This window comes from Lutra lutra, chromosome 3 (genome assembly GCF_902655055.1).
Source record: "Lutra lutra chromosome 3, mLutLut1.2, whole genome shotgun sequence".
NCBI lineage: Eukaryota > Metazoa > Chordata > Mammalia > Carnivora > Mustelidae > Lutra > Lutra lutra.
In genome coordinates, this window is record NC_062280.1 from 128,518,188 (window position 1) to 128,544,437 (window position 26,250).

The window sequence follows — 26,250 nt, forward strand, 5'->3', positions numbered from 1 at the left end:
GACTAGATGGATCATCCTGAGACTGAATGTAGCCAGACGGGGAGAAAGAGACATAAGGTCCAAACTCTTGGACACCCCAGATTAAGAGGTAGAGGGGATGAGCAGGAGTAGGTAAAGAAGACTGAGACTCAGTAGCCATAATTATAAGGGGAAAACTGGAAGAAACACATGGTTGAAATAGGAAGGAGTAATCAGCTGCTTCAAATGTGATTGGGAGGGCAAGTGTGATGAGATCTGAGACTTACCCTCACTGAAGTGGGTTCAAGAGGGAATGGGAAAAGAACTGAATGAGTTTGGATGATTTTAAAAACTTGTTATGCTTGAAAGGGGGGCAGAGAAATGAAGTGGTCCGGTAGGGAAGGTGGGATCAAGAGAAAGTTTTAGTTTCTAACAATTGCATTTTATATACTGATGAGAATGATACAGTAGAGAAGGAGACGCAAGAGAGAGAAGGAGAATTTCTGAAGTGATGTCATTGAATAGGAAAGAAGATATTGGCTCTTGTGCAGAGGGAGGAACCACAGCTAGGAACATGGACAATTAATTAATAGTAACAGAAGGGAGAGTAGGGCATATAGGTGTAGGTATTGGGATATGCAGTGATGAAAACTTGTGGAAGTTTTCCTCTGATTTTTTTTAGAGTAAAGCAGACTCAGGAAAAGAAAACCACTCCATTTTTGCAAGGCTCTGTGCAAGCTGGGAATGGAATGCAGAGTTGTGAGCTGCTTGTTGGACTGTTGAAGACCTGTCCCAATGCACACAGAGTTTCCTCCCCTGCCCCTTTCTTTTGGTTAGCTTATCAACCTAAGAGAGTGGTTTTGAAAAGTAGCAAATTTCTTCAGATTGAATTATATAGATAAATGTAATTTATCTATATGTGTCTATATACGTATATATTTATATTATGTTATTTTATATTAATAATATAAATTAATATAAATTTATATATATTAAATATTTGTATTATTTTTATTATATATCTATATAAATATAATCTCTCTATATATGTTGACTAAACTCAATATCTAAAAAAAAATCTATCCTTAATCAGGTGGAAGTATGAGGAATAAAACTGACACACTACATCTATAGATTCTAATAGGACTGGGGAGCCAGGGCTAGAGAATGATGCAGAGCTGAGAGCAAGGTAGAAACTGAGATCAAGAAGCTCCAGAGAGCAGCTGGAATGATCCACTAAAATTGAAAGGGCTCAGAGTAGAAATGCCACCATGATGATAAAAGCAAGAAGTGTGGTGTGAGAGTAAAGGGGAAGTGATCCAGGGCAAAGACCTAGAAGAGATTATGACTTTTTTCCCCCTTTTTTCCTTTTTTAAGTGCTAGGGACAGTAATTTACTGACCCGACGAAAATGATCTCTATGGTTTTTCAATTTGGACTTAACTCTAAGAATTCCTGAATCCTCCACAGAATACATATTACATGTTTTCTGATGCTCATACTATCACTCCTCCTTCTGGGTCTGTATTCTACATCCATAAGGCTAGTGCTGCACACTCATTCCAAGGCCCAGTGCCAAGGCTGGAGTCTGAGTCACTGAGAACATGTCTTATGTTGTGTCACAGCCAGGATGTAAGAGGCCTGAAGCCAAAGACCCCATTCCCTATTTCCCATCTTCTCCTGGTTTTGCCTAGTAACTCACCTATGTAGCCAACTCTGAGGTCAATCTCAAGTAGTTCAGTATGGCTTCTGCTCACCTTACAATGGGGTCACATCCCTATCAACCTATTTTAAATTGAAAATATCTTAAGCCAAAAGTGCATTTAATATACCTGACCTAGCTTAGCGTAGCCTACCTTAAACATGCTCAGAACACTTACATTAGCCTACAGTGGGCAAAATCATCTAGCCACAAAACCCATTTTATAATAAATATTAAACAGCTCATGTAATTTATTGAATACTGTACTGAAAGTGAAAACCACAGTGGTTGTCTGGATATACAATGGTTGTCAATGTATTGACTGTTGATCCTCATGATCACAGGCTAACTGTTTGCTAAGGCTGCCCCTGGCCCAAATCATGAGAGAGTACAGTACCAATATGAGTAGCCTGGGAAAAGATCAAAATTAAATATTAAAAGTATGGTTTTTACTGAATGTATATTGTTTCTGTACTACCGTGAAGTTGAAAAACTGTAAGTTAGGGACTTACCAGAAATGAGAAATGAGACCAGAAGCCTCATTTATATATCTATATATGTATTTTACATGTGTCTATAAATATGGGTATATATAAAACAGATATATTTCTTTGTAGTTCTAAATAGTTCAACTTTCTTTTTTCACTTAATAGCATTTTGTACACCTGTCCACCTAAACTTCATTTTTAATTGTTGTATAATTTTTCAACTTATAAATTAATAATTAGCTTTACTAGTCCTCAATTGATGGTTATTAAGATTACTGATAGATTTTTGCTGTCATGAGCACCTTTGTACACATCATTGTGTATTGCTGGAATAAATCTGAAGGCTGTATTTCTAGTGATGATGTGACAGCCATAACTAGATGTCCACCCAATGCCTGCTCTCCCTTTCTTCTTTGCTAACCAAATTCCAACTTTGTGTGGGGTGACAAAGTGCCCTGATTCTAATGCTTAGTTTCCTGAACTCTCTGCACTTGGGAGGCAGTGAAAAGTGACCAAGGAGACAAAGTCAATGATATATAAGGGGATGTGACAGATTTTCCCTTCTGGCAAAGCTTACTGTAGGGTGCAGACCTAGCTGAACATGTCCATTTTGACCTTTGACCTTTATACTTTACTCTAGAATTTGTCTGGTATAGAAACTCTTATTGTATTCATGAGAATGCAAGTCATACACCAAGAACAGATGAATGCCTTATCCCAGATTTCTTCCTTAGGACAAAAATATGCTTTATTTAGTTAAGTCACTAATTGAATTTGGTGCATGCCACCAAATCAATCCTGACTGATACAAATGGAAATTCTAGGTCACATGGTACATACATTTTAGAGATATAGTCAAAATGTCTTCCAAAGGGTTGGCATGCTCCCTAGCATTGCATATAGGACGTCTAGGCTTACCTCAAAAAGATCAGCTTTTACAGCTGGGTAAATTTTACCAATCTCTAGCTTTCTTTCCCCAGAACCAATGTCCTATGTGGCTATTTATCCAGCAAACCTTATGCTTGTGCTTCCTAAAATTATAACATAAAGCAATTAACTGTCATAGCACAGTCTGTCAATTAACAAATGCTTAACTGATATTTCTGTTCACATTCTTGACCTCATAGGTAAAAGTTATGGCTTTAAAACTGTGGTATAAAATGCATGAGGTTTAAAAATAAAATGTACTTGTGGAAATACAAAACTTTTTCCATTCACTAATGACTATAATCAAGGCAAGGTATTTTACATAAATTTGTATGATTAGGTTGGATAAACACAATTCTTGATTTTGATTAACGGCTTCTACAGTTCTGTTAATGATAGCATCAGGGGAAAGATCTGAAAGATCTTCAGCCTTCTGAACTATAATGGCCGGGACCATAATTGTCAAAAGAGAACCTAGATTTAAAACCACAGCATTAAAACTGGAGGAGTAATAATTTTTGGTTATAATGCTGGGTTTGAAAACTACATCAAGATTTGAGACAGAGTAGGGCTTCTCAAACATACAGTACATACAAATTACTTGAAGAAATTGTTAAAAATGAATATTCTGATTTGGTAGAAGTGGTTAGGTATCTGAAATTCTGCATTTCTAACAGGCTCCCATGAGATGCCTGATCCATAGCTAGGATCTTGAAATAAAAGGCAAGGAGGTAATGGGGCTCTCCCATCAGGCATGTGTAAGGTGGGCACATTATAATTATCATAACAAGTGGCAAGGTCAGGGAGCCAGGGAGCTTGATCTGCAAAGAGATATAGTGACAGTTGGTGTAAGACAGCATCCCTAGGAAAAAAAACAGATTGGAAGCCAACAATATATTGCCCCATCTACACCACCAAAATAAATCATGAATGGATAACCAGAAGGCTGAGAGCACCTGCCCCAAATAAAAAGTCACTATCCTGGGGCGCCTGGGTGGCACAGTGGGTTAAAGCCTCTGCCTTCGGCTCACGTCATGATCCCAGGGTCCTGGGATTGAGCCTGGCATCGGGTTCTCTGCTCAGCAGGAAGCCTGCTTCTTCCTCTCTCTCTGCCTGCCTCTCTGCCTACTTGTGATCTCTGTCTGTCAAATAAATAAAATCTTAAAAAAAAAAGTCACTATCCTTTGCCATGTTTCCAGACCTAAGCCATTTTTCAGACCTGGGACCCATTGACCTAGAAGTGAGGCCCAAGAGGAAGAAACCACACCACTACCACAAATAATAACTCCCTCAGTCCTTCCCCAAAGGGCTTTGAGCAATTTCCTTGGATAATCATGTACTGTAGAAGGGGAAGTGCCACAGATATGCAAGAATCAGACATTTGAGAACTGTTGGACACAAAATTTGAGCTGATACTGATACCTAGGAACTAACATCATCAAGGACATCTTCACAGAAGTAAGACTCGTGTAGACCAGGCAGTAAATGGAATCACCAAAGATCTAGTTCTACAGCAGGACCACTTGCCCAACAGTCATTTTTCTAGTCTCTCAATGTACAATGGAAATGGACATACATACAGTTGGCTTATTCCTTGGTGTGTTGGCAAGAGCTATGGTAGTCAAGAAAGCTGAGTGGAAGCCTCTGGAAATGTCCCTCCTCTAGCCCTGAAAGCCAATCACAGGGGAAATGGTAGAAATTAGCATAAACCTTAAAGACCTAAAGAATGAAAAAATGGTGGTTTCTTGTATGTTTCCAATTCAAAAAAGACTGGCCAGTTAGAAAGGCAAAAATTAACAAGGCAAGAAACTACAAATGTTGGAGAGGATGTGGAGAGAGGTGAAGCCTCTTACACTGTTGGTGGGAATGCAAGTTGGTGCAGCCACTTTGGAAAACAGTGTGGAGATTCCTCAAAAAAATAAAAATAGAGCTGCCCTATGACCCAGCAATTGCACTACGAGGTATTTACCTCAAAGATACAGATGTAGTGAAAAGAAGGGCCATATGTATCCCAATGTTCATAGCATCAATATCCTCAATTGACAAACTGTGGAAAGAGCTGATTTGTCAACAGACAAATGGATAAAAAAGATGTAGTCCATATATACAATGGAATATTACTCAGCCATCAGAAAGGATGAACATCCAACTTTTGCTTCAACATGGATGGGACTGGAGGAGATTATGCTGAGTGAAATAAGTCAAGCAAAGAAAGTTAATTATTATATGGTTTCACTTACCTGTGGAACATAAGGAATAACATGGAGGACATTAGGAGAAGGAAGGAAAAAATGAAGGGGGGGGCACAGAGGAGGAGACGAAATATGAGAGACTGGATTCCGAGAAACACATTGAGTGCTTCAGAGGGGAGGGGAATGGGGGTATAGGTGATCCTGGTGGTGGGTATTAAGGAGGGCACATATTGCATGGAGCATGGGGTGGTATACTTAAAGAACGAATCTTGGAATACTACATCAAAAATAATGATGTATTATATGGTGACTAACATAACACAATAAAAAAAATGGCCCCAACAAAAGTCTGACAGATACTGGAGGGTGACCATGGATTACTGCCAACTCAAGGTATTTTTAACTTTAATTGCAGCTGCTGTGCCAGATATACCTGGGAATACTACTCTGAACAATTAAACAAGTGACCAGATGGTTACTCACTTGGAGTGTGACTCAGAAGAGAAAATAATTCAGCAGCAGATCCAGGCTACTGTGGAAGCAGCTTGTCACCTGGACTATACATCCAGGCAAATACTAGAGTAATAGAGAAATCTGTGGAGGCAAAAGATGTCATGTGGGATTTAGGGGGAGCCCCAGTGGGAGAATCACACAGCTGACCCCTGAGTTTCTGGAGATGTTTGTGGCAGAGTATTATATACCAACTGAAATGCAGATCTTGACACATTTTGGGGCCTTGATAAAGACAGAGTGCTTGGCATATGTCATCAAGTGACTCTGTAGCCACAGCTGCCTATCACGAGCTAGGTTCTGTCAGACCCACCAAATCAGGAGGTCCAGTGGGTCCAGGAAGAATCCACTATTAAAAGGCAGTAAGATGGACAGGATCAGGCATAAGCAGATCCAGAGGACAAAAGCAGACTATAAAAGCAGGCGACTCAAACCTGTGTGTCATCCACCATTTTATATTGGCATCTTTGTCTCAGCTCACACCTCTGATGACATGGCCTGGGGGCAGGGTATCCCTATAACCCATTAATCAAGGAGTAAGCAATCCAAGCTTAGTTCATGGGTAGGTTGGTACAGTATGTGGGTACAAAGTAGAAATAGACTTCTGTTGCACTAGTACCCCATTGGAAGTGGTCCTAAATGATAGCATGAGAAGAAATTCTTCCAATGGGCTTCCAGGGCTATAAACAATACATCTGGTCCTTCACTGTGTGTAGAAATAAAGGTAGTGTGAAGAAAGAATAAGTACAGGCTCATGAACAGTAGCAAATGGGCTGGTTGGTTGGTCAAGGGCTTAAAAGGAAAAGCACCGGAAGGTCTGAGATGAGAAGATCTTGGGTAAACCAAATTGATGGAATGAACACCAAATGTAAATATCTTTGTATTTCAGGTTAATGCCCCTCAGACTATAATTATTCAGGAAGGGTATGTGACACTTAAGTAGGCAGAATGATTCAGCTACTTGACATAAGTCAGTGTCTCATTTTCTTTTTTTTAAATACTTTTTTAAAAAAGATTTGTTTATTTATTTGACAGACAGAGATCACAAGTAGGCAGAGAGGCAGGCCGAGAGAGAGGGGGAAGCAGGCTCCCTGCTGAGCAGAGAGCCTGATGGTGGGCTTGATCCCAGGACCCCGAGATCATGACCTGAGCTGAAAGCAGAGGCTTAACCCACAGAGCTACCCAGGTGCCCAGTCTCTGTAATTTTCCACTCTGGAGCTGCAAGATGAAGTGGCTCTGGTAGGTGAGGTGGGTGTTATTATTTTTTTTTTTAAGTAATCTCTACATGCAATGTGGGGCCTGATGACATCAAGTGACATCAAGTGGAACATAAAAGGAGAATCTGGAATAGCACCTAGGGAGCTGTTCAATACGAGTGAATCCACACAGACTAGTGAGTTTGCCCATGGATCTTATGGCAGAGCCTGCTTGACCCCATCTTAGTTTTAATAACTTTTTTTTTTTTTGTGGTTAGGAAAGATAGTGGTAAACTTGTAACATGTGCTCCTCAGATTAAAGGAGATTTCTTTAAACCCTGAGATCAAAAGTTGCATGCTCTACCAACAGAGCCAGAGTCAAACAATGTGGCCTTCCACCAAGTAAGCTAAGACACAGCTACCGCCACTGTTGAACATCCAGCCTACTCACAAGAGGGACCAACAATGAGCCTGTAATAAGACAGCATCCCTCAAAAGCCCAATCAATTGCCAAGTAGTAATTTGACTACATTGGATCCCTGTTACCTCTAAATGGGTAGTGTTATGTGTTGAATTGTGTCTTTCAAAAGATATGTTAATATCCTAATAATAGCTATCTGTGTGACCTTATTTGGAAGTAGGGTTTTGAAATGTAACCAAGTCAAGATGAGATCATTAGAGTGGGTCCTAATCCAGGCACACTTATAAGAAAAGACACAGACACACAGGAAGAGCACTACATGAAGATGGAAATATAGATGGCAGCTATGCAACTGTAAAATAGGGAACAAGGACTGAAGGAAACTACTCGAAGGCAGAAAGGAGCAAGGCATTCTCCCCAGAGTCTCAGTGGGAGCATCACCTTGCCGACACTGTGAGTTTGGACTTCTAGCCTCTAGAATTGTGAGAGAATAATTTCTGTTATTTTAAGCATCTATTTTGTGATAATTTTTTTTAATTTTTAAATTTTTTAATAAACATATAATGTATTTTTATCCCCAGGGGTACATTTTGTGATAATTTTTAATAGGAGCCCTAGGAAACCAATATAGCCAGTACTTTTTAGTGAATGACATTGACACAAGTATGGATTTGCCTTCCTTACCCACCTGCCTCAGACAACATCATTATCTGAGGACTTAAGAGTATTTTATCCATGGACACAAAAATCTCACATGACATTACACAGACCAAGGCATACAAGTCCTGGCAAATGAGTTGTAGCAGTGGGCATGAGACCATAGAATTCACAGGTCCTTTCACACACTATACTATCTGGAGGTTGCCAGCCTAATAAGGCAATAGAAACTTCGTGAAATTACAGCTGAAGAGCCAACTTGGAAAGAATATCCTATGTAGATGGTGTGCTATTCTCCTGGATACAGTAATATGCTAAAACATGCTGTGACAATATATAGTACTGTGTCCCCTGTAGATGAATACATGGGTCTGGGAACCAAAATATGTAAATAGAAACTGTCCTGTTACCATCACTCTATGTCCCACCTGGGAATTTGTTCTTCCTATCCACACAGCTACAGGCTTTATAGATCTAAAGGTTCTCGCCCCTAGAAGGGGAATGCCTCCAACATGGGACACAGAAATGATCCAATTTAGCTTTAAGTAGACTGCTGCTGAGTCATTTAGGCTCCTTGTACCAAAATACCTGCAAGCAAAGAAGGGGGAGCGACCAATTGGCAGGAGTGATTAATCTGGTGATTAGAAGGAGAAAGATGTCTCATTACACATTGGTTGCAGAAAAAAGATCTTTGACACTTATGTGATCACTATAGTAGCTTTTTTACTCCTTTGTTCAGTTTTGATAATAAATGAACAAGGACAATAACCATGACTTTGGAAGGACAAGGTGACCAGGGGCTTGGGCCCCTCAGCATGAGGTTCTGAGCCACCTTACCAGGTAACTTACCTACAACAGCAGAGGTCCTGGTCAAGGGAAAGAGGAATATGGAATAAGTAGTAAAGGAGGGTGATGATGAGCATCAGTTGTGGTGTTGAGATCAGTTTCAGCAAAGGGGGGTAAACTTCCTCCCAATAAAAATCCTTTTGAAAATTTTCCCAGGAAAAGCAACTACCAGAATCCTGGGGGAGTCATTTCTAAATGCACTGAATTTATTATATGAAGCAAGTGGATCCAAGGAGTGCAAGGGCAGGACTGTGGTACCTACTCTGATCATTCAGATCCAGTTGCATTACTCTTTGGGTCTCCTGGATGAATGGAGCTTCATCCAACATTATTCCCTTTTCCTAGAGGCAACCAATATCCATTAATCAAGGATGTCCAATGTCCAGGCTCCCTTGACTTGGTTTTGGAAGGGCTGAAGCTTCTGCTGCAGCTGTATTGCAGTTCAGATTCTGTTGCTCAATCCTCCTTCCTGTGTTCCTGGTTTGTGTTGTTCCAGAGAATACCTTCTAATTAACCCCTGAAGTCAAATCTCAGAGTCCCAGGTAGGTTTCTCGAGAAACACCTTCCTCCCCATGAGAGCAGGGGTCTTGGGTCATAGATACAAAATCAGCTGACAGAACAAAAAATAATTTAACATTCTAGACCATGGACCTTGGCTAGCAATGCAGACATAGCATGGAAAGATGGGTAAACCTATGGATCAGATAGTTTAGATTAGAACAAAGGGATAGCACTTAAATAGCAGATTCCATACCTAAATTCAGCTTTTGAACCCTCTCTCCAATATTCTTTTAATGCAAAGAAGAAGAGTGGCAGAAATAATATCCATTTGGGAGTTTCCGAAGATAACACAATAGGACAATATTTGATCTGATAGAACATGTGCCTGGGAGAGGGAGGCTAAACCTAGTAATAAGGAGTGTGAATAGTATATGAAATGCAGCTATTTGAATTGAAATGCTGAGAACAACTGAACAGATACCTCTCTGTTAAATCCTGAAGTACTAGCTTTAGCAATGTGAGATAGAATTTGCCTCTAATGTTAGAAGGTGTTTATAAAACCTGTATTTCAATTTCGGAGGCCATGGAGCACTGCAAAGTGAGGTAGGTTGTTCAGTTGCACAAATATGGCTGTTGCTAATATGTGCAACTTTGACCCCAGCTGCAGCCACGGAACATAAAAGGAGAATCTAGAATAGCACCCAGGGAGCTGTTCAATGTGAGTGAATCCACACAGACTAGTGAGGCTTGCCCATGGATCTTATGGCAGAGCCTGCTTGACCCCACCTTAGTTTAAATGACTTTTGTGTGTGTGTGTGTGGTTAGGAAAGATAGTGGTAAACTTGTAACATGTACTCCTCAGATTAAAAGAGATTTCTTTAAACACCTGTGCAATTGGTTGCTGAAAAGGGCTGAGACTACCTGAGGCAGAGGGAGGATATATTAAAAATGGCCAAAAAAAAATAATGAGATCAAAAACATAGGCTGCAATAGCTTTCCCAAACCAGGCAAGAAACACAAGAGAGAAAGCAATTGGTTTAGTCTCTGTATCCATTAAGGTCCGGTCAGAAAAATAGAAATAATACCACATCACATAAAAGGCATTGGTTTTATAAATACTATGGGACCAAAAGGATAAAAAAGCATGCTGAGGTCTCTCAGAGATTAATAACTCTCTCAGAGATTAATAGGAGTCTGTTCCAATGTTGGATGAGGGAACTTAAATGGAGAGCAGGGGTTAACAGAACATAGGAGTTCAAGTTGAGGCTCCTTAGGACTGGTGTTCAGACCTATGGGGTAAGGTTCACACAACTGGTACTCAGCATGAGGAAGGATGCATGGGGTCCAAAAGACCCTGGGGCTCTCATAAATATAGAAAACACATTGGGGGGGTTGCCTGAGGTGGGGGGTGGGAAGTGGACAAAATGGGTGAAATGGATCAAAAGATACAAATTTCCAGTTATAAAATGAAGTCTTGGGGATATAATGTACCACATGGTGATTATAGTTGACAACACTGTAGTGCCTATTGGGAAGTAGTTAGGATAGAGGATCTTATAAATTCTCATTATAATAAAAAAAATGTGATTACACATGGTGAAACATGATACCTGGACTTACTGTTGTGATCATTTTGCAATATATACAAATACTGCATCATTACATGTATGCCTGAAATTAATATATCAATTACACCCCAATTAAAAAAAAAAGAAAGAAAGAAAAAGAAACTGGGCTTAGAACCAAGTGTTTGTTTCAACTGGAATGAAGCTGACAGAAACTGGAAAATGTAGAAATGAAACTCCCTTTCTTATTGACTCTGATTCTTCCTTGAGTGCTTCTCAATGGCAGACTCTAATAGGAACCAGCAAACAAGGGCATTTGGGAAATATAATTTTTCAGACTTCCAATCCCAGCCATTACAGAGGGGGTGTGGGGCTCAGAGTGAGCAGGTATATAAACAGTCCAGTCTTGTAGCTAGAACTCTGGGAAGATGATAGAGACAGTCCAGGTGAACCTTCAGGTAAATGCAGCCCTTGTCAAGACTGCAGTCATATCTCAGCAAGTGAAAACTGTTGAGTCCAGTTACCTTACAGAAATATGAGAGAGAATAATACCTTGTCTTAAGCCATTAGGGTCTGGGATTATTTATGACATATCAGTGAATAACTGACATACCCAAGGATGGAGGAGAATTGTTCCAAGTGAATGGCACTAGACCCTAATCAGGAAAGAGTGACATAGGTCAGTAACTGCTATGTACCTCCCATTTTCCTGCTTGAGAATGGGAGTGTCTACCGAATGTCTACTCTATACTGAGGCAGACACATTGTCTCTTTAATTCACAGGTCTTCAAAGTAAAAGGACATGTATTGGAGGAATTATACCTGAAAAACTTCATCTACATCTATATCTGACTCAGAAAATGAGATCATGGACTCCCAGCCAATGCCATAATGGAACAAGACTTTGGAGAGTCTTGTGGAACAAATCTGAAGTATTTGTGGCTAAAAGATAGGCTGCATGGCACATTAATGATGACTACACATTCATAACACTCTTCTTATAGAAAAGTGGGATTTGTTTCCCTGGTCTTTGAATTAGGGCTGGCCTGTGACTACTTTGACCAATGGAAGATTGCAGAGTGATAACCATTCTGGGCCTGACCTCTAAGAATGCCAGCTGTTTCTGCCTGGCCTCTGAGTCCTGTCCTGCCTTGTAAGAAGTACACTGCCCATGTGGAGAGGTCCTGAGATCATAGGAGGAAGGAAATGGCCCAGCTGTGTTCAGCCCTCTAGGTGGCCACCAAGGCCCCCAGGAATGTTGGACACTTCAAACCAGACCAGCCACCAGCTAAGTACCAAAGAGTGACCCTTGTAGATGTCACATGGAGCATAAGAATCTCCCAGCACAGCTTTGCTCAAGAGATCCATCAATAGTAAGATATAAAATAATATCGTTATTTTAAGCCATAAGTTTGGAGAATAGTTTTTGTTGCAACAACAAATAGCCAAAATTACTTGTATTTTTTAAAGTTTTTGCTTAAATTCCAGTTAGTTAAACATAGAGTGTAATATTAGTTTTAGGTATAAAATACAGTGATTCATCACTTCTATACAACACCTTGGTGTTCATCACAAGTATACCCTGTACTCCCCATCACTTGTTTCCCCCATCTCCCACCAACCTCCCCTCTGGTGACCATCAGTGTGTTCTCTGTAATTGAGTCTATTTCCCCGATGACCCCTATGATTTAAGAAAAAAGACAGAGGATCATAGAGGAAGAGAGGAAAAAGTGAAACAAGATGAAACCAGACAGGGAGACATACCATAAGAGATTCTTGATTTTAGGAAACAGAGGGTTGCTGGAGGGGAGGGGAGTGGCAGGATGGGGTAGCTGGGTGATGAACACTTGGGGAGGGTATGTGTTGTGGTGAGCACTGTGTGTTGTATAAGACTGATGAATCACAGACCTGTATGTACCCATGAAACAAATAATACATTATATGTTAATAATAAAAAAAAAGAAAAAATTTTTAAAGAGTCTATTTCCTGGTTTTCCTCTTTTTCTCCCCACTGTGTTTATCTGTTTTGCTTCTTAAATTCCACATATGAGTGAAATCATGTGATATTTGTCTTTCTCTGACTGACTTATTTCACTTAGTGTAATACCCTCTAGTTCCATCTACAACAATGCAAATGGCAAAGATTTCATTCTTTCTGATGGCTTAGTAATATTCCAGTGTCTGTGTGTGTGTGTGTGCGTACATATATACACATATATATATGTGTGTATATATATGTATACATACACATACATACATGCATACCACATCTTCTTTATCCATTCATCTGTTGATGGACATCTGGGCTTTTCCACAGTTTGGCTATTGTGGACATTGCTGCTATAACATTGGGGTGCAGGTGCCCCTTCAGATCACCACATTTGTATCTTGGGGTAAATACCTAGTAGTGCGATTGTTGGGTCATAGGGTAGTTCTATATTTAACTTTATTTAAGTTAAATGTAGTGGAACTTCCACACTACTTTCTGGAGAGGTTGCATCAGTTTGCATTCCCACCATGTAAGAAGGCTCCTCTCTCTTTTCAGGGTTCCCCTGAAATTTAAACATGTAGCTAGTGGACAACATTGGCATATGTAGTTGTAGAGTGTCTTGGTTATATGTGGCCATTTGCATTTCCATAAAAATTTTATTTTATTTTATTCCAATACAAACTTTATTGTATTTTCAGATTCCATAAAAACATTGAGAATTTGAACTGAATCTACACAAGTAAATCTACACAAACTTGGGGGAAAGCTGACATCCTTAAAATAATAACTTTCCAATGCATAAATATGGTTTATCTCTCCATCTTTATCTTTTTAATTTACTTTAGAATTTTCCCCCTAGATATTCAGATAGTTTTTGAACAATTGCCTATCTAACCTTTTTTTAAGATTTTATTTATTTATTTATTTGACAGAGAGAGGAGACACAGCCAGAGAGAGAACACAAGCTGAGGGAGTGGGAGAGGTAGAAGCAGACTCCCTGCTGAGCAGGGATCCCGATGTGGGACTCAATTCCAGGACGCTGGGATCATGACCGGAGCCGAAGGCAGATGCTTAACAAGAGAGCCACCCTGGCGTCCCTGCCTATCTAATCTTTAAAAATGTTGGGTATTGACTTATTTCACTCAGCATAAGTCAAGCAGAGAGAGTCAATTATCATATGGTTTCACTTATTTGTGGAGCATAACAAATAGCATGGAGGACAAGGGGAGATGGAGAGGAGAAGGGAGTTGAGGGAAATTGGAAGGGGAGGTGAACCATGAGAGACTATGGACTCTGAAAAACAATCTGAGGGTTTTGAAGGGGCAGGGGGTGGGAGGTTGGGGGAATCAGGTGGTGGGTATTGGAGAGGGCACGTATTGCATGGAGCACTGGACGTGGTACCAAAACAATGAATACTTTTATGCTGAAAATAAATTAAAAAAAAAATTTTTTAGGGGCGCCTGGGTGGCTCAGTGGGTTAAAGCCTCTGCCTTTGGCTCGGGTCATGGTCCCAGAGTCCTGGGATGGAGCCCCGCATCGGGCTTTCTGCTCAGCAGGGAGCCTGCTTCCTCCTCTCTCTCTGCCTGCCTCTCTGCCTACTTGTGATCTCTCTCTCTCTGTCAAATAAATAAATCTTTAAAAAAAATTTTTTTTTAAATGTTGGGTATTTTTCTTATTTTTTCCTTCCTTTTTTTAAAAAATATTATTATATAATAATTTAAAAATTACTTGCATTTGTCCTATTTTTTGCTAGCTTCCACTTTATAGCCCTCCTGTATCCAAGGTGGAGAAATTCTGCCTACCCTGGACTTCTTAAATCTCTCCTCAGAGAATGATTTAATACCTTCAACAGTAACCTCTCTGTTTTGCTGCACACAATCAAACAGCATTAGGAAGGCCCTAGGTAGAACCCTGGAATTCAGTATTCTCTCCTGACTTCTATACTAGTTTTTCCCAAAGGCTAAAGAATTTAACTTGGCTGCTTGATTGAAGACACATTATGGTAAAATAGCACTTTTCATTTAAAAGACAAGAATATACACTGTAAACAAAGAATAATTTCACACCAAGGAATGCTCTTTTAATTTGGCCATGTAATCAAAGGGTTTTTTCCTGTGGAATCACGGTGGCTTGGTGTGACATGGAATGATTATATTTAGAAAGCATTTACTTTGGACAAGTATGCCAAATTTGTTCAGTTGCATACCATATGCTTTTCATTTTGCAATAATCTACTATGCGATTTCTATTTTCCCTGTTTTTCCTATGTAGTCTTTCCTGAATGACAGCATGTTAAGAATTGCAGAAGCTGGGGCGCCTGGGTGGCTCAGTGGGTTAGGCCTCTGCCTTCAGCTCAGGTCATGATCCCAGGGTCCTGGGATCGGGCCCCGCATCGGGCTCTCTGCTCAGTGGGGAGCCTGCTTCCTCCTCTCTCTCTGCCTGCCTCTCTGCCTACTTGTGATCTCTATCTGTCAAATAAATAAATAAAATCTTAAAAAAAATTGCAGGAGCTATCTTTACTGGCTTATAAACCTTTTGACTTGCTTTAAATATTGGCCTCCTGGTATTTATTAAAGTCTATTCCCTTAGAGATTCTTAACAAGTTATGTGTAGTGGCTTTTCCTTTGGAATTGTGTCATTATATTTTTAGGATGTATCCATTATTAAAAGCATTAAATACATATTTGGGAATGGATTCCTGGGCTTTCCCCATCTATACTGAATCCTCAGCTTTTGTAATATGTTTTGCTGGTGATTCAGATGCAGCTGGGCCTGGACAAGCGTGGAAAAGAAGGGATGGCCTTTTCCCTACCCTTATATTTCTGCTAGGGATTTGACATAAGAATTTTGGTTTAGGGAGGGTAGGGTTGGGACTAACGACAGGCTTAACAGACGGCCCCCTCACCAGCTAACACAGGACTGACCTACTGCTTCTATATCACATAGGCAAATGAGGAAACTGAATTTAGTCTTGTCAGACTGCAGGATATGATATATAAAACTAGGGCTGTTAGGGGTGCCTGGGTGGCTCAGTGGGTTAAGCCGCTGCCTTCAGCTCAGGTCATGATCTCAGGGTCCTGGGATCGAGTCCCACATCGGGCTCTCTGCTCAGCAAGAAGCCTGCTTCCCTCTCTCTCTCTCTCTGCCTTCCTCTCCGTCTACTTGTGATCTCTCTCTGTCAAATAAATAAATAAAATCTTTAAAAAAAAAAAAACTAGTGCTGTTAATAAGGACCTAAAAATGCCCTAAATACAATAGTTCTCCACACAAGGTACACAGCAGAATCACCTGGGAAACTTTTAAAGGTCTCCACACCCAGGCTACACCCAAAGCCAACTAAATCAGAATCCCTGAGTGGGACATCAGTATTTTAAGTGTCCTCTGGAGATTTTAATGAGCAGTCAAAATTGAGAACCACCTGAGCATCATTCTTAAGAAACTAAAATATCTGACCTCAATTTTGGGAATTAGTAGCAAAAATGACTTGGCACGCAACAGTGCACAGTATGAACTGGTGGTCTGAGGAACACAGATTCTAATATGAACAATGACCAAAAGGACAAAGTGGCTAGCGTGCTTGGGGAGTGACGTCGCAGATGGCCCTGAGGCTCTAGGAATTATCAAGGAATTTTTGAGCTTGAAGGGATCCTTAGGCTTCAGTACTCTAACCAGGTGTTTTTACAAATAAGAAAAACGAATGAACTCAGTGGTGCAGACAAAATGAGGTCCTGGGTCTCTTTATTCTTAGGCCAGTGACTTTTCCACTGGCCCAGTTCCTAGTAGCTCAGTGCTCACTTTGGGAGCTCATAGAGGTCACAGACCCAGAATGGCTAGATTCAGTTCCCTTAACTCACTCCCAGAGTAAAAATTTGATACAGAGAGAATAGGGGTCAGTATTTCATTCATATCTCTAGTTTATTTTCCAGTTAGAAATTATTCACATCTTTGCTAATGATGAATATTCCCTCTGTCCTTAGTTTCTATCCACTGCAAACAGAGTATTAAGGACCAGATTATATCTCACTTTGGTCCTTGCAATCTTCCATCACAATTTAGGAGATTTCCCTCTTTCCATATCTCCTATAAAATATACATCTTTCACTCTTTTGACTTTGATTATTTACTTCCCCATATTAACGCCTATTTGTCCACATGTATATATACTTTTTCTTCTAATAAATTATTAGTATCTCAGAATCTCACACAAAGTTTTTACTCATTGTAGGCTTTCAGATTTGTTGGATTCTATTTTAATATTCAATTTATATTCCCATTTTCATATTTTGTTGCAATGTAAGGGAAGAGGAAGATTTTGCATTTATATAACAAACAAAACTTAAGCTCTAAATATGGATTTTCCACTGCCTTCTGAACCAACTAGAGTGTTTCAACTTCTTTTAAAAAGTGGAGGTTCCCATGAGAGACTATGGACTCTGAAAAATGATCTGGGAATTTTGAAGGGGTGGGGGGTGGGAGGTTGGGGGCACCAGGTGGTGGGTATTGTGGAGGGCACAGATTGCATGGAGCACTGGGTGTGGTGCAAAAATAATGAATACTGTTATGCTGAAAAAAAAAAAGTGGAGGTTCCAAGGGGGCTCTCATATTTAGCTGCTGTCGGTGATGAGATAGCTCTGTTATCTTAATTGTTCATTTGCCACCCAAAATCTTTCTACCTGACATCTTTCCTTCCTGAATAACTACCTTGATATCACATGATGTCAATTATAGTGACATTGCCTCAGCAATTTGTTTCTACTCTATAGCTTGGTGCACTATTCTGGAGGGTTATGGACAAAGTGACAATACTTTCTAAGTGAAAAGTCACCCCAGGTTAACAGGAGACTAGAATGCTTGTACTCATGGCTGCCATAGTCAAGATTTTCTATCCCACAATTCCCCATCCCTAAAGAGGAGGACTGAAACAACATGATACTTCATTAAACATATTTGGCATCCTAATCTCTGAGACCCATATACCAGTTTAAAGACCAAATTCTATGTCTCACACCTCTTTTGAAATGTTTTTCTCTTGTCAAAATTTATCTGGAAAAGGAATACTTCCTTAATTTTAGTTTCTTAAATTATCCTAGTTGCTTTAGAGTCTACTTAAATTTTCAATTTCAATTAAACAAATTTAACTTAATTCAATTCAATTAAAACGTTATTAAGAATCATTATATAAATATCATTATACCTGTTATAATTTCTATGTATTTAGAAATTTGTAAAAAATAAAAATGAGCTACCATGTTCATTAACATGCAGGCAATGGCATGCTGTTAAAGCTTTAATAAATGTCCTGATTAGTCGAATCTGCCAATTTCTGTGGTGTAATTGCAACTGTTACGTATGATTTTGAATAACCAAATAGCATCCGTAAACACAGAATTGGAAAGAGATGTGTCAAGTTGGTGTTTGTGTGCCAGCTACAGCACATCACTTCATAGCTACACCTATTTTTTTTCCCCACATCTTTCTAGTAGACATTTTTAAATTTTCATTATGTGGTTATCACGTCAGTAGCAAACATTTTAGAAATCATTTTGGCTATCTGGAATCCTTCATGGTTCCATAGGATTTTCAGAATTGCTTTTTCAATTTCAGTAAAGAAATGTCACTGGGATTTAATGGGGATCGCAATAAATCTGGATTGCTTTGGGTAGTATGGCCATTTTAACAATATTAAGTCTTTCAATTTATGAATGTGGGGTTATCTTTCTATTTATTTACATCTTCATTAATTCCCTTTATCAATGTTTTATAGTGTCAGTGTTCAAACCTTTATTCGTTAGTTAAGTTTATACCTAAATGTTTTATTCTCTTTGATGCCACTGTAATTGAAATCATTTTCTTAATTTTATTTTCTTTTTTTTTAAATTTTTTTTAATTTTTTTCCGCATAACAGTATTCATTACTTTTGCACCACACCCAGTGCTCCATGCAATCCATGCCCTCTACAATACCCACCACCTGGTGCCCCCAACCTCCCACCCCCCACCCCTTCAAAATTCTCAGATCGTTTTTCAGAGTCCATAGTCTCTCATGGTTCACCTCCCCTTCCAATTTCCCTCAACTCCCTTCTCCTCTCCATCTCCCCTTGTGCTCCATGCTATTTGTTATGCTCCACAAATAAGTGAAACCATATGATAATTGACTCTCTCTGCTTGACTTATTTCACTCAGCATAATCTCTTCCACTCCCGTCCATGTTGCTACAAAACTTGGGTATTCATCCTTTCTTTTTTCCTTTTTCTTTTTTTTTTTTTTTACAGCTTTATAAACATATATTTTTATCCCCAGGGGTACAGGTCTGCGAATCGCCAGGTTTACACACTTCACAGCACTCACCATAGCACATACCCTCCCCAATATCCATAACCCCACCCCCCTCACCCAACCCCCTCCCCCCATCAACCCTCAGTTTGTTTTGTGAGATTAAGAGTCACTTATGGTTTGTCTCCCTCCCAATCCCATCTTGTTTCATTTACTCTTCTCCTACCCCCTCAACCCCCCATGTTGCATCTCCTCTCCCTCATATCAGGGAGAGCATATGATAGTTGTCTTTCTCCGATTGACTTATTTCGCTAAGCATGATACCCTCTAGTTCCAACCACGTCGTCGCAAATGGCAAGATTTCATTTCTTTTGATGGCTGCATAGTATTCCATTGTGTATATATACCACCTCTTCTTTATCCATTCATCTGTTGATGGACATCTAGGTTCTTTCCATAGTTTGGCTATTGTAGACATTGCTGCTATAAACATTCGGGTGCACGTGCCCCTTCGGATCACTACGTTTGTATCTTTAGGGTAAATACCCAGCAGTGCAATTGCTGGGTCATAGGGTAGTTCTATTTTCAACATTTTGAGGAACCTCCATGCTGTTTTCCAGAGTGGTTGCACCAGCTTGCATTCCCACCAACAGTGTAGGAGGGTTCCCCTTTCTCCGCATCCTCGCCAGCATCTGTCATTTCCTGACTTGTTCATTTTAGCCATTCTGACTGGTGTGAGGTGATATCTCATGGTGGTTTTGACTTGTATTTCCCTGATGCCGAGTGATATGGAGCACTTTTTCATGTGTCTGTTGGCCAACTGGATGTCTTCTTTGCAGAAATGTCTGTTCAGGTCCTCTGCCCATTTCTTGATTGGATTATTTGTTCTTTGGGTGTTGAGTTTGCTAAGTTCTTTATAGATTTTGGACACTAGCCCTTTATCTGATATGTCATTTGCAAATATCTTCTCCCATTCTGTCAGTTGTCTTTTGGTTTTGTTCACTGTTTCCTTTGCTGTGCAAAAGCTTTTGATCTTGATGAAATCCCAATAGTTCATTTTCGCCCTTGCTTCCCTTGCCTTTGGTGATGTTCCTAGGAAGATGTTGCTGCGGCTGAGGTCGAAGAGGTTGCTGCCTGTGTTCTCCTCGAGGATTTTGATGGATTCCTTTCTCACATTGAGATCCTTCATCCATTTGGAGTCTATTTTCGTGTGTGGTGTAAGGAAATGATCCAATTTCATTTTTCTGCATGTGGCTGTCCAATTTTCCCAACACCATTTATTGAAGAGGCTGTCTTTTTTCCATTGGACATTCTTTCCTGCTTTGTCGAAGATGAGTTGACCATAGAGTTGAGGGTCCATTTCTGGGCTCTCTATTCTGTTCCATTGATCTATGTGTCTGTTTTTGTGCCAGTACCATGCTGTCTTGATGATGACAGCTTTGTAATAGAGCTTGAAGTCTGGAATTGTGATGCCACCAACTTTGGCTTTCTTTTTCAATATTCCTTTGGCTATTCGAGGTCTTTTCTGGTTCCATATAAATTGTAGGATTATTTGTTCCATTTCTTTGAAAAAAATGGATGGTACTTTGATAGGAATTGCATTAAATGTGTAGATTGCTTTAGGTAGCATAGACATTTTCACAATATTTATTCTTCTAATCCAGAAGCATGGAACATTTTTCCATTTCTTTGTGTCTTCCTCAATTTCTTTCATGAGTACTTTATAGTTTTCTGTGTATAGATTCTTAGTCTCTTTGGTTAGGTTTACTACTAGGTATCTTATAGTTTTGGGTGCAATTGTAAATGGGATGGACTCCTTAATTTCTCTTTCTTCTGTCTTGTTGTTGGTGTAGAGAAATGCAACTGATTTCTGTGCATTGATTTTATATCCTGACACTTGACTGAATTCCTGTACAAGTTCTAGCAGTTTTGGAGTGGAATCTTTTGGGTTTTCCACATATAGTATCATATCATCTGCAAAGAGTGATAGTTTGACTTCTTCTTTGCCGATTTGGATGCCTTTAATTTCCTTTTGTTGTCTGAGTGCTGAGGCTAGACTTCTAGTACTATGTTGAATAGCAGTGGTGATAACAGACATCCCTGCCATGTTCCTGACCTTAGTGGAAAAGCTTTCAGTTTTTCTCCATTGAGAATGATATTTGCGGTGGGTTTTTCATAGATGGCTTTGATAATATTGAGGTATGTGCCGTCTATCCCTACACTTTGAAGAGTTTTGATCAGGAAGGGATGCTGTACTTTGTCAAATGCTTTTTCAGCATCTATGGAGAGTATCATATGGTTCTTGTTCTTTCTTTTATTAATGTGTTGTATCACATTGATTGATTTGCGGATGTTGAACCAACCTTGCAGCCCTGGAATAAATCCCACTTGGTCGTGGTGAATAATCCTTTTAACGTACTGTTGAATCCTATTGGCTAGTATTTTGGTGAGAATTTTTGCATCTGTGTTCATCAAGGATATTGGTCTGTAGTTCTCTTTTTTGTTGTGATCCTTGTCTGGTTTTGGGATCAAGGTGATGCTGGCCTCATAAAATGAGTTTGGAAGTTTTCCTTCTATTTCTATTTTTTGGAACAGTCTCAGGAGAATAGGAATTAGTTCTTCTTTAAATGTTTGGTAGAATTCCCCCGGGAAGCCGTCTGGCCCTGGGCTTTTGTTTGTTTGGAGATTTTTGATGACTGTTTCAATCTCCTTACTGGTTATGGGTCTGTTCAGCCTTTCTATTTCTTCCTGGTTCAGTTGTGGTAGTTTATATGTCTCTAGGAATACATCCATTTCTTCCAGATTGTCAAATTTGTTTGTGTAGAGTTGCTCATAGTATGTTCTTATAACTGTATTTCTTGGGTGTTGGTTGTGATCTCTCCTCTTTCATTCATGATTTTATTTATTTGGGTCCTTTCTCTTTTCTTTTTGATAAGTCTGGCCAGGGGTTTATCAATCTTATTAATTCTTTCAAAGAACCAGCTCCTAGTTTCGTTGATTTGTTCTGTTGTTTTTTTGGTTTCTATTTCGTTGATTTCTGCTCTAATCTTTATGATTTCTCTTCTCCTGCTGGGTTTAGGGTTTCTTTCTTGTTCTTTCTCCAGCTCCTTTAGGTGTAGGGTTAGGTTGTGTACCTGAGACCTTTCTTGTTTCTTGAGAAAGGCTTGTACCGCTATATATTTTCCTCTCAGGACTGCCTTTGTTGTGTCCCACAGATTCTGAACCGTTGTGTTTTCATTATCATTGTTTCCATAAATTTTTTCAATTCTTCTTTAATTTCCTGGTTGACCCATTCATTCTTTAGAAGGATGCTGTTTAGTCTCCATGTATTTGGGTTCTTTCCAAATTTCCTCTTGTTATTGAGTTCTAGCTTTAGAGCATTGTGGTCTGAAAATATGCAGGGAATGATCCCAATCTTTTGATACCGGTTGAGACTTGATTTAGGACCAAGAATGTGATCTATTCTGGAGAATGTTCCATGTGCACTAGAGAAGAATGTGTATTCTGTTGCTTTGGGATGAAATGTTCTGAATATATCTGTGATGTCCATCTGGTCCAGCGTGTCATTTAAGGCCTTGATTTCCTTGTTGATCTTTTGCTTGGATGATCTGTCCATTTCAGTGAGGGGAGTGTTAAAATCCCCTACTATTATTGTATTCTTGTCGATGTGTTTCTTTGAATTTGTTATTAATTGGTTTATATAGTTGGCTGCTCCCACGTTAGGGGCATAGATATTTAAAATTGTTAGATCGTCTTGTTGGACAGTTCCTTTGAGTATGATATAGTGTCCTTCCTCATCTCTTATTATAGTCTTTGGCTTAAAATCTAATTGATCTGGTATAAGGATTGCCACTCCTGCTTTCTTCTGATGTCCATTAGCATGGTAAATTCTTTTCCACCCCCTCACTTTAAACCTGGAGGTGTCTTCGGGTTTAAGATGAGTTTCTTGTAGGCAACATATAGATGGGTTTTGTTTTTTTATCCATTCTGATACCCAGTGTCTTTTGATTGGGGCATTTAGCCCATTAACATTCAGGGTAAGTATTGAGAGATATGAATTTAGTGCCATTGTATTGCCTGTAAGGTGACTGTTATTGTATATTGTCTCTGTTTCTTTCTGATCTACTACTTTTAGGGTCTCTCTTTGCTTAGAGGACCCCTTTCAATATTTCCTGTAGAGCTGGTTTGGTATTTGCAAATTCTTTCAGTTTTTGTTTGTCCTGGAAACTTTTAATCTCTCCTTCTATTTTCAATGATAGCCTAGCTGGATATAGTATTCTTGGCTGCATGTTTTTCTCATTTAGTACTCTGAATATATCATGCCAGCTCTTTCTGGCCTGCCAGGTCTCTGTGGATAAGTCTGCTGCCAATCTAATATTTTTACCATTGTATGTTACAGACTTCTTTTCCCGGGCTGCTTTCAGAATCTTTTCTTTGTCACTAAGACTTGTCAATTTTACTATTAGGTGACGGGGTGTGGACCTATTCTTATTGATTTTGAGGGGGGTTCTCTGAACCTCTTGAATTTTGATGCTTGTTCCCTTTGCCATATTGGGGAAAATCTCTCCAATAATTCTCTCCATATACCTTCTGCTCCCCTCTCTGTTTCCTCTTCTTCTGGAATCCCAATTATTCTAATGTTGTTTCGTTTTATGGTGTCACTTATCTCTCGAATTCTCCCCTCATGGTCCAGTAGCTCTTTGTCCCTCTTTTGCTCAGCTTCTTTATTCTCTGTCATTTGGTCTTCTATATCGCTAATTCTTTCTTCTGCCTCATTTATCTTAGCAGTGAGAGCCTCCATTTTTGATTGCACCTCATTAATAGCTTTTTTGATTTCAACTTGGTTAGATTTTAGTTCTTTTATTTCTCCAGAAAGGGCTTTTATATCTCCCGAGAGGGTTGCTTTAATATCTTCCATGCCTTTTTCAAGCCCGGCTAGAACCTTGAGAATCGTCATTCTGAACTCTATATCTGACATATTACCAATGTCTGTATTGATTAGGTCCCTAGCCTTTGGTACTGCCTCTTGTTCTTTTTTTTGTTGTGAATTTTTCCGCCTTGTCATTTTGTCCAGATAAGAGTTTATGAAGGAGCAAGTAAAATACTAAAAGGGTGGCAACAACCCCAGGAAAATATGCTTTAGCCAAATCAGAAGAGATCCCAAATTGTGAGGGAGGAGAAAGGGATAAAAAGGGGTTCTAAAAGAAAGAAAAAAGAAAAAAAAGAAAAAAAAAGAAACTATTTAATAAAAGAAAGCCGATAAAGAAAAAATATAAAAAGAGGAAAAAAATATATATATATTAGATAAACTATTTAGAAAACGTTAAAAAAGAAAACGGTAAAAGTTAAAAAAAATTAGCAGAAGAAGAGAAAAAGAAAAAAAATTGAAAAAGAAAAAAAAAGTAAATTAACTGCAAGGCTAAAAAATCATGGGGAGAAAGCCATGAGTTCCGTGCTTTGCTTTCTTCTCCTCTGGAATACCTCCTTGGTATTGAAACTGCACTCCTCGGTAGATGAACTTGGTCCTGGCTGGGTTTCCCGTTGATCTTCTGGGGAAGGGGCCTTTGTAGTGATTCTCAAGCGTCTTTGCCCCAGGCGGAGTTGCACTGCCCTTACCCAGGGCCGCGCTGCGTAATCCGCTCGGGTTTGCTTTCGGGAGCTTTTGTTCCCTGAGCGCTTTCCGTAGAGTTCCGGATGACGGGAATGAAGATTGTGGCCTCCCGGTCTCCAGCCCGGAGGAGCCGAGAGCCCGGGGCCCCACTCCTCAGTGCGCACTCAGAGAACAGCACCCAATGACTCCCGTCACCCTGGCCTCCGGCCGCGCTCCGAGCTGACCGAGCCTGCGACCGGTTCAAGGCAACCCCGAGCTGAGAGTCACTCCTCAGCTCTGTCTCTGTAGCCAGCTTCCCCGCTCCAATACCAGTAAGCTCTGCGACACTCAGACACCCCCGATCCTTCTGCGACCCTGCGGGACCTGAGGCCGCGCTGACCCCGCCTGGGCTTCACCCCAGTTAAGCCTCTGGAGCGATGTCCCTCAGCGGCACAGACTTTTAAAAGTCCTGATTTTGCTCCGTTGCTCCATTGCTCCGCCACTCGCCGGGAGCCGGCCCCTCCCCCGGCGGTCTATCTTCCCGTCACTTTGGATTCACTTTTCCGCCAGTCCTACCTTTCAGATAGTGGTTGATTTTCTGTTTCTAGAATTGCTGTTCTTCTTCTCTTCAATCTCCCGTTGGATTTGTAGGTGTTTGCAATCTTTAGATAAGCTATTTAGCTGATCTCCCGCTACCCGAAGTAGTCTCAGCCTGCTACTTCTCTGCCATCTTGACTCAATAATCTTAATTTTATTTTCAAGCAATTCATTGTTAGTGTATAGAAACATAACTAATTTCCATAAGTGAATTTTTTAATCCTGTAATTTTACTGAGTTTTTTTTTTTAAGTTGTTTTGTGGAGTCTTCAGCATTTTCTACATATGTGATTATGTCACCTGCAAATGGGCAATTTTTCTTACCTAACTGCTCTGGCTAGGACTTCTCATTCTGTGTTGAATAAAAGTGGTCACTGTGGGCATGCTTCCCTGGTCCCTGATGTTAGAGGAAAAACTTTCATATGGAGCTACAAAGAACTCTGAACAACAAAACACTCTTAAGAACAACAAAGCTGGAGGTATTACACTTCCTGATTTCAAACTATATTACAAAGCTACAGTAATTCAAACACTATGGTACTGGCATAAAGACAGACAGATAGACCAATGGAACAGAATACAAACCCCAGAAATAAATCTACACATTTACAGTCAACTGATCATCAATAAGGGTGCCAGAACTATACAGTGGGGCAAGAATAATTTCTTCAACCAGTGGTGCTGGGAAACTGGATATCTACAACCAAAGAATAAAATTGAACCCTTATCATACACCATATATAAAAGCCAATTGAAATAGAGTAAATACTTAAACATAGACCTGAAATCATAAAACTCCTAGAAGAAAACATAGGATAAGAAGTTTGATCTTGGTAATGA